The 9,645-nt window shown below is 34.7% G+C and overlaps 1 non-coding gene across 1 annotated transcript; it reads right to left on the bottom strand.

Moving 5' to 3' along the window:
- Positions 1-9,109: 9,109 nt before the first annotated feature.
- LOC127166229 (small nucleolar RNA SNORA57) lies at positions 9,110-9,242 on the bottom strand. The gene has a single exon (XR_007827876.1). It is a non-coding gene; the product is annotated as a small nucleolar RNA SNORA57 (small nucleolar RNA).
- Positions 9,243-9,645: the final 403 nt, after the last annotated feature.

Raw genomic sequence — 9,645 nt, forward strand, 5'->3', positions numbered from 1 at the left:
CGAAATAAATGTAACTAATCCGTTACTATTACAAAGGAGGTTATATCTGAATATTTCTACACACACATGCAGATTTAATTGATTTCTTTCCCAAATTGCTCTAAAATATGAGACACCAATGTTTCAGGAGTTTAAGACACAGAAAAGAACACATGCCTATTCAATAACTGATTAATTTCCTATTTGGGTTTATATATGCTTTATTTTATAAGATTAATTTTTTTCATATGCATTGTTAGATGCCCGTGTTTCCTGTCATAGCTATGCAAATATTTGATTTCAAAAACAGTATCATAGCTATTAAAACTATATATTCTTATGATTTTACATCTGTATTTAGAAGTAAAATTAATTTAAAATTAAATGATTGAAATCTTAATTAAAGTGAAGAAAGATTTGGAAAGTCTGACAGTATTACAGTAGCCTTTCCAACACTGGTGACCAACGACTTCTGACTCAAATCACAGTGTTTCCAATTGACGTAATCAAATAAACTACTGTTGTGTGTTTTAACCAAAAAAAAAAAAAAAAAAAAAAAGTCTATAAAAAAATAGTCTATAATGAGCACACTTCTTGTGAGCGGATGCTAGGAGAAATCTAGGATTAGAAACGAATGTTTAACTAATTTTAAAATGCTCGGAAAGACCGCTAGACATCAGAGAGATGCTAATGATGACAAAAGGCTAAACTGTTACCTGGTTTAACACGTCGTGGTCTCACAATTTTGTCTTGCAAGTGTCAAGACCACTTGACTCAACGACCGGCACGCGCATTTCCATCCGTTTGAATCGGAGAAGCGTGAATTTCTTTACGCAATAAACCTTACTGTGGTCAGGGAATGAAGGGCAGATGTCTTTCCCACGCTTCACCCTTTCAGGCCGTTAGTCTATTTTAACCATTAGAACTGCTGCTTGTTACCCAATAAATAATGAAAAAGTGGACGAATGGCAGCGTTTCACAATGTTCACAAGGTTGTCGATTCTTTACCCGTTTTATGCGATGAATTTTGAAAATAGTTTAGGTAATGTTCGGAAAATTTTATTACTGTTGTCGGAGAATTTAAATTCTAAATATGTTGCCTGCTCAGTATTTTCTTTGCTGATTTGTAGGATTTTTTTTTTTTTTAAATGTTTGATTAATCTTCTTGTATTCATCATTTGTAAGTCGCTTTGGATAAAAGAGTTTGCTATAAGAATACATGTAAATGTAAAACAGGATATCCCGTAGGCAACTTCAGAAATTTAAACATCTTCATAGAAATCACCTTTGCTTATTCTGGCGGTTAGTTGCTATTTTTTCCCATTCTTTTGTTAACAAATAAATAGTCCTCACAACTGAGTGGTTGCATGCATACACAGTATAATGAAAAGAAATGGAAAAGTCCAGAACATCTTCAAAGATTTATTTTATATAAAAAGTAAAATAATTCTATTTTTACGTTTGTGTACTTATGTACAGGTTAGGCAGATGTAAAGCTAGAAGTGAAAAGTGTGCCTCCTGGTGGACTTGCTAAAAACATAAAAGAAGATCACGTCACACGTGACTAATAGAATGTAGATGTAATTAGGACATTGTCTATGTATTGCAATAAACAATATTTCACTATTGCGACATATACTCTGTGAAAAACTTCTGAAGTTCAAGTTATCGTTTATGGAGGCTTGACAGATTGAACACTTAAAGGTGACAAAAGTTGTAATCCTAATGTAAACAGCTGATTGGAGTTTAAGACATGCTTTATCAATATGACTATAAAGATAAGGTTTAAACTAATATCTAATTCTTTATTACCAAAGAACCAATGACTGAAATATTCACAAACTGATACTGTAAGATCTATAAAGAAATTGATAAACACCCAAATTGTTTCGCATAAAGACAAAAGTAAAACAGCGAGGAATGGTTTCCTTTTGGGCAAATTTACAATGTTTCAATAAAAAGGAACAAAAAAGGAATAATATTTTACATTTTGATGTCTTGTCTAGTAGCCATTAATCCATATTGCAAATTTCTGATTTATGATATGTATTGACATTCAAATTTCTGATACTTTTTTCAGGATTCTTTGATAAATAAAAAGTTAAAAAGAACAATGTTTATTCAAAATATACATTTTGTGTTACAATATACACTAATATTCAAAAGTCTGGGGTTAGTTCATTTATTCTTTCTTTCTTTTTTTTCTTCTTTTTTTTAAATTAATACTATAAATTGAAGACGTATCTTTAGCCTATGGTGTTGCCTGAGAATATAGGGGTCACAAAGTTGTTTATGGTTTATCTTGCATGTTTTCATTATTATTATTAACTTAATAACTTGAGCTTAAACGTAATACTTTTATTCAGCAACTTTTATTTATTTATTTATTTTTTATTTTTTACTTTTTATTCATCAAAGAAATTAAGTCATTAAGTCTCGTCTCTTTATACCAGACTGTCTGATGTTCCTATTTAGCTCCAAGTATGTCATAAAGTAGCCTATATCATAATCTCAGTTTTTGTTCAGGAGCTCCCTCTGCTACAGGGTTGGGGCCATTCATGAATTGAATTGAGAATGAATGGTAAATTCCAATTCACTTCCTGGAATGGAATTGGAATTGCATGCAGCTGACAGGAAATGGAATTAGAATTGAATTGGAATGTCAGGAAACAGAATTGAAATCAAATAAATTCCACTAAATTCCACTTGAGATATTTAGGCCTGAGAGATGCAATCTTAGCGATGACAATTTTCAGGAAATGATGATAATTCGATGCAATAAAAAGTGAATGAAATACATGACTGAACATGACTCATTTTTTTGTGAGTTGAGACATATATTATGTGGTAATCATATATTGAATGTATAGTACATCCAGAAACTTATCAGCACTGTCATTCAATTATTAATTCATAATGTACAGTTCTCATTTTTATTTACTTGCATTTGATCAACTCTATTTCATACATTACTTGGTATTTGTAAAGCATCATAAATAAAGTTCAGATCTATGTCTCTAAATGCAATCACAAATAAATGCTCAGAAACAGAAATAAACGGAATTCAGTGGAATTTCCCTGAATTAAATTCCACTTCCTGTAATTCCAATTCAATTCCAACTCTGTTTCCTGTAATTGTTGTTGAATTCCAATTCCAATTCCATTTCCTTCTTTGAATTGGAATTGTTGAGTTCATTCCTGAATTGACCCCAACCCTGCTCTGCTACTCATGTCATATTTTTTGATAGACGAATTATAGAAATTATCATTCTTTTTAAATGTGATGTATACTGTGACTGCAAATAAACAGAAACAGGCATGATCTTATGTGTGTCCTCTTTCTTTTGTGAAATAACGGTAAGTATCACTTTTCTTCTGTGTAACTGTTCAATCCTTACAAATTAATTCATTTTGATTAATGTATCACTTATTATTGTAAAAGTGGTAAAACATTGATGCTTTTGGATTTAAGTATTTGAGTAAACAACAAAAAATGCAAACAAGAGGCCACTTTTATCATGTTCGTTTTGTGATATCGCTAGTTCTAGTAATTTATTTCAGTAAATTACTTCTCTTTGTTGGGGAAAAATGGGGTTGCGTGACATTGTTTCAGAGAGACATGTAAAGTGCAGGTTTTAGTTTCTGCTCGGTCCCTGCCCTTTTTCCATGACTCTCGGCCCTGGCCTGCTTTCCGCATACCGACATCATAACACTGGGGCCTACAGTCATAGGAAGGGAGTCAAGACCAAGCAACAGCATGTTCTGGAAGCTGGACAATTTTTTTTTTCATCTTTCAGTCTTGATGTTACCCCCTGGTCTGTGTTGGGCAATAGAGGTATGTGGCAAGAAGGGTGGATCAGAGAGTTGGGGGAATGGAGCGAGGCCTGTGGATTGAATGGTAGTGACACCTGCATGTCTAACTGGTCTCAAGTTCCAAGAAAAAGCAGCAGTTGGCCTTGACAGGTACCTCATGAGAAATCGCAAAGATAGGCACCTCAAGAATGCCAGCAGTGACAGGCACCTCAAGGCAGTATTGCAGTGCTTTAATACCCCCCAGCAAGCCAAAGGCAGCAGTGGCAAGGGTAAAAAACCCCCACAAAATTAAGATTACATGTAGGGAGAAACCTTGGGAGGAACCAAAACTCATTTCTCATTTTTCTCCATTTAATGGACTTCATTGGTGCCCCGATTTTGAACTTCCAAAATGTAGTTTTTAATGCAGCTTCAAAGGGCTCTAAACGATCCCAGCCGAGGAAGAAGGGTCTTATGTAGCAAAATGATAGGTCATTTTTTTCAGAAAATAAAAATTAGTTTACTTTTTAAGCACAAAAGCTCATGTAGCACAGGCTCTGGGATGTGCGTTCACGACGCTACGTACTATTGAATCATGTCGAAAGGTCATGTGGAACGTAGGCGGAACTACAGACCCAGTGTTTACAAAGCGAAAGCGCGAAGACTAAGAAAGTGCAAGTAAGTCAAACGCTGTTTACAAACACAAAGGTACAACGATGTTGTACGATTCTGAAGTTGTAGGTGAAAATAAGATGGAGTTTTTCGCCATTCTCTACCTTTTTGAGCCAAAACTGTAATGCTATAAGAAACAGAAAAGATTAATTCATTGTTTACCTGGGTCTTTAGTCTACGATTAGCTCACCTCACCTCTGAGCTGACAAGTTTTCGGGTTCCAGTACAGAACCTAATAGGATATTTTGCATCGTGGACGCGCATCCCAGAGCCTGTGCTACACAAGGTTTTGTGCTTAAAAAGTATACAAATGTTTATTTTTTGAAAAAAAAAAAAAAATGACTGATTGTTTCGCTAGATAAGACCCTTCTTCCTCGGCTGGGATCGTTTAGAGCCCTTTGAAGCTGCATTTAAACTACATTTTAGAAAATCAAAATCGGGCCACCAATGAAGTCCATTATATGGAGAAAAGTCCTGAAATGTTTTCCTCAAAAACCATAATTACTTTACGACTGAAGACAGTAAGACATGAACATCTTGGATGACAGGAGGTGAGTAAATTATTTGTAAATTGTTGTTCTGGAAGTGGAGTTCTCCATGAAGTAACTACTGAGACCACTTACCTGATTACCTTAAAAGCACACACTCTGGCTCTGAGATGGTCCTGTGGTTAGTCATAGTCCTGCATGGGGCCTGGGCTGCGAGTGCAGCTCTGAGTGACAGGTACCTCAGACAGCTACACCCAACTTAAAAATACTTACCTGTACTCTGCCAAGACTTATTCTGTACTGCGGTACTGATGCTGCCCTAGTCTGCAGTACTGAGGTATACACGGGATGCGGTGCTAAAGACAAGGACACACCAAACTGACTTCAAAGAACTAGCAGTCACAATTACTTTCCCTTGAGCCAGTCATTTTGTCTATATTATGTTCATCCAAGCACAAAAAAAAAAAAAATGAGATGGCTGTCTGTGCACACTTTGAACGTGTATGCAGAGAAAAGTTCTCACACAGCACTCAACAGCTGACAGTTTCTTCAACTGTCCTGAGAGTCTTTTACGGTCTCCCTGGTCCTTCAGGCAGCCCTTATTATAGAGCCCTGGCAGTTTAAATGAGAATGCATGTGTTAGCAGTAATGCACAGATGAATATGTGGGCAGTGTCCAATTAAAGGTGCCTCTATATACAGGTAGTGATTTCTTTACGCGTTGCATCAATACATTGTATAATTAGATTGTTGTATCGATATCAATGAATCATTACACCCCTACTAGGTGTGGCTGTGGCACTATGGTTCTAGCAGTGGCTCAAGGGCAGATAAATGTGACATGGATTCAGGAACACTTTTAGAAACTGAATGAAAGGCTACTGTAACATAACTACCTCAGGGTTAAACTTACCTGCACTCTCACAAGATTTATCCCAGAGTACAACGGTGGACAGTAGACAGGGAGCAGTGGCCTAAACAGGAACACCTACCTAAACAACATTTATGTGCAGTCTGACTAGGACCTAGGCTTTGGCTCTGGCTCTGTTGTGGCTCAAGGGCAGGTAAGTGTGACATGAACTCAAGAACACTTTCGTAACTACATGAAAGGCCTTTGTGTTTTTTTCAGTGCAGCTGTAGATTGAAACAAAATTGAATATTTTAATTTCAGTGGCTAGTTTTGTTTTTTGGGTATGTTACCAGGTACCTAAATAGTTCTGCTCTAACTTCCAGTCTAAGACTGCTGACCTAAAACTGCTGTCATATATACCAAGCTCCAGACCCACAGTGCCATATATGACAATAGCTATAACCACAGCAGGTTTGGGGTCAATTCAGGAATGAACTCAACAATTCCAATTCAAAGAAGGAAATGGAATTGGAATTGGAATTCAACAACAATTACAGGAAACAGAGTTGGAATTGAATTGGAATTACAGGAAGTGGAATTTAATTCAGGGAAATTCCACCGAATTCCGTTTATTTCTGTTTCTGAGCATTTATTTGTGATTGCATTTAGAGACATAGATTTGAACTTTATTTATGATGCTTTACAAATACCAAGTAATGTATGAAATAGAGTTGATCAAATGCAAGTAAATAAAAATGAGAACTGTACATTATGAATTAATAATTGAATGACAGTGGTGATAAGTTTCTGGATGTACTATACATTCAATATATGATTACCACATAATATATGTCTCAACTCACAAAAAAAATGAGTCATGTTCATTCATGTATTTCATTCACTTTTTATTGCATTGAATTATCATCATTTCCTGAAAATTGTCATCGCTAAGATTGCATCTCTCAGGCCTAAATATCTCAAGTGGAATTTAGTGGAATTTATTTGATTTCAATTCTGTTTTCTGACATTCCAATTCAATTCCAATTCCATTTCCTGTCAGCTGCATGCAATTCCAATTCCATTCCAGGAAGTGAATTGGAATTTACCATTCATTCTCAATTCAATTCATGAATGGCCCCAACCCTGAACCACAGCTTGTTTTTTTTTTTTTTTTTTTTATGTGCTGTGTTGATTTTAGATTTTGCAAATAAAATTTACCTGTAAAGATGATTATGCTCTAGGATTAATAATTACTCACGTAATCCTTAGCAGTGTCTTAATCACTACCGTAGGCTACCACTTGCCCTGCAGTAATTTTTGAGGATCCTGCAACATGGTAAATAAATACACTGAATATATTAATGACACGTGCAGTAAAATATCACTAAAGTGGATCACTGAATAAAATAAAGCTTATAAACGTTGCTTTTATACTTCAATAGCACTTTAAACCTATTTTCTCTAATAAAGACTCAGAAACACAGTATTTGAGTATATTTACAAGTACTCTCGATGAAAAGATGCTCAGCACCACCTTGTGGCTGTATCATCATACTACAAAGGTATTTTAATACATTTCTATAAATTTTGACCCATGCAATAACATTACATACAAACAACAAAACGTTTGACTTGATGTGAAGTGATTTGAAATCCCTTCTTACATCTGCTCAGAGTCATATAAATGAAATACTGCCCCATGCAGCAATAATAAATTATGCTCTCGTTTGGAAGCAGCATTCATGACAGCAAATTACTGCTATATGCAATGAAAACTATAAACACACTAGAGTAAGTTATAAGTTACCATCTACTCACCAACAAAGGCTGCAGATGTAGAGAAGTATACCGTTGTAAAAAAAAAAAAAAAAAAAAAAAAAAAAAAAAAAAGTAAGAGACACTAACTCTACAAGTGATATGTTTATATGTACAAACACCTTGCTCATAATCTGATGTCTAACGTGTTCTTCGTGTCTGTCTGATGACTGCATAATTTGTCATGTTTGTGTAGCCATTCTGTCGGATTGTCACTTAGATAAGCTAAACTCAAACTTTAGACAATCGAATGTTTTAAAACACCTTTATATAAATAAAAATAAAGAGTGCTGTAAGAAATTGCATGCATGAGCAGCAAACACACATATAATAAATATAAACATATACACACACACACACTTTGTATACACAGACAGGACACAGATCATGATTTCTGGTCTTTGATCTTTACTCACCGTTAAGGGGGCATAATTGTGCAAAAGTTTGTTTTTAAATAACTACAGTAAAAAGTATACAACCATATTTCAGTGGCTACTAATCATGTACTTACAAATGTCATTCAAGAGCACTATATGGTTAATAACCAAAACAGATCTAACATCCTACCCCTTGAACAGAAGATTGCTGATAAGAATTAAAGAAGTGCAGGTCTTTTACTTCACATTTTAAATCTAACCAACATCTCTGAATGACATTAGTTTTCCCCCTTACATGTCATTTATTTAAAAAAAAAAAAAACCCACACACACCCCACACAACATACCTTTGACAATTACAATAGAATTAATAAATACAACTTAATTGCTCCTTTAAGAATGACATTTATTGTCGTGATGTTAAAGAAAACTTAAGTCACAGTGCACACATTTTAGGTTTAGACTTGTATTCCCATTTAGGGTTTAAAAAAAAAAAAAAAAAAAAAAAAAAAAAAAAAAGTATTTTATTTTTATATATATTATTATATATATATATATATATATATATATATATATATATATATATATATATATATATATATATATATATATATATATATATATATAACTGCTACCCCCCCCAAATGCAAGTGACAAGTATGCAACCTAATCCACAAATTTCTTTTGCTTTTTTTAAAAAGAAAAAAAAAAAAAGAAAGAAAAACAGGCCAGTGATTAAGAGACACGTTGTTTATTGGAAACTCAAAATACAGAAACAAAAGGTTCTTGGTCCAGTTTAAGGAAAATTTAAACCGTAAAAACAAGGTTAAGCACTAACACGGTCTTTTAAACTAATGCAAAAATTATCAATTTTTAAACAAGCTTCAACATTTTCACACATACATAAGAAACAGATGCAATTCATTAAACACCTACACTAATGTCTGTGGAAACAGAACACGGCCATTCCCAGGACTCCAGCAGCAGGCTTAACTTCTGTAGACTCCCCAAACACCTACTTGGCCATTTTCATGTGACCTATGGAGTATAAGGACAAGTGATGAGACGTCACAATGCATGCAAAGAATAACATCCACGATCAACAAGCTACTGCAATCAAAACGAAATTGAACGAAAACTTGTTCCAGTGATAGAGGATAGAACCAGCCGATGGGAACATGCTGGCACCGAAGACATTGCACTGGCTCTATTATTCCTCCGAACATACACACAAGGGTACGAAAAACCACGAGCATGCCAAGAATGGAGGGTTGCGTTCAGAACGAACCATAAATCTCTAACTTAAATTAGCCACTCGAAAATACAATAGACTTGAACACGTACCATCAAACACATTTCCTGTCCGCTGCAGAAGAGAGAGAAAAATGGCCGCTCGCGTTATTTTATAACAGCGGTGACGTCAGCGATGAGCGTCACACGAAGACATCCAATCAACTGATGACTTCAAGTAATGGGGGCGGGGCAACATCGTGAACGTAAAGTGTTAAATTAAACGTTAAAAGTCTAGATATTCAACAACAACGATGTAATAACGCTCAATTATTCGTATGTTATTATTCGTTTTATTGTTATTACACAGTTTAACAAGTGAAATAATTTACATTGTGTCCTGTTTGTTTTATTATGCATTATTACATGGTTTAAATCAATAT

Source organism: Labeo rohita, chromosome 5 (assembly GCF_022985175.1).
Source record: "Labeo rohita strain BAU-BD-2019 chromosome 5, IGBB_LRoh.1.0, whole genome shotgun sequence".
In the NCBI taxonomy this organism is placed as follows: domain Eukaryota; kingdom Metazoa; phylum Chordata; class Actinopteri; order Cypriniformes; family Cyprinidae; genus Labeo; species Labeo rohita.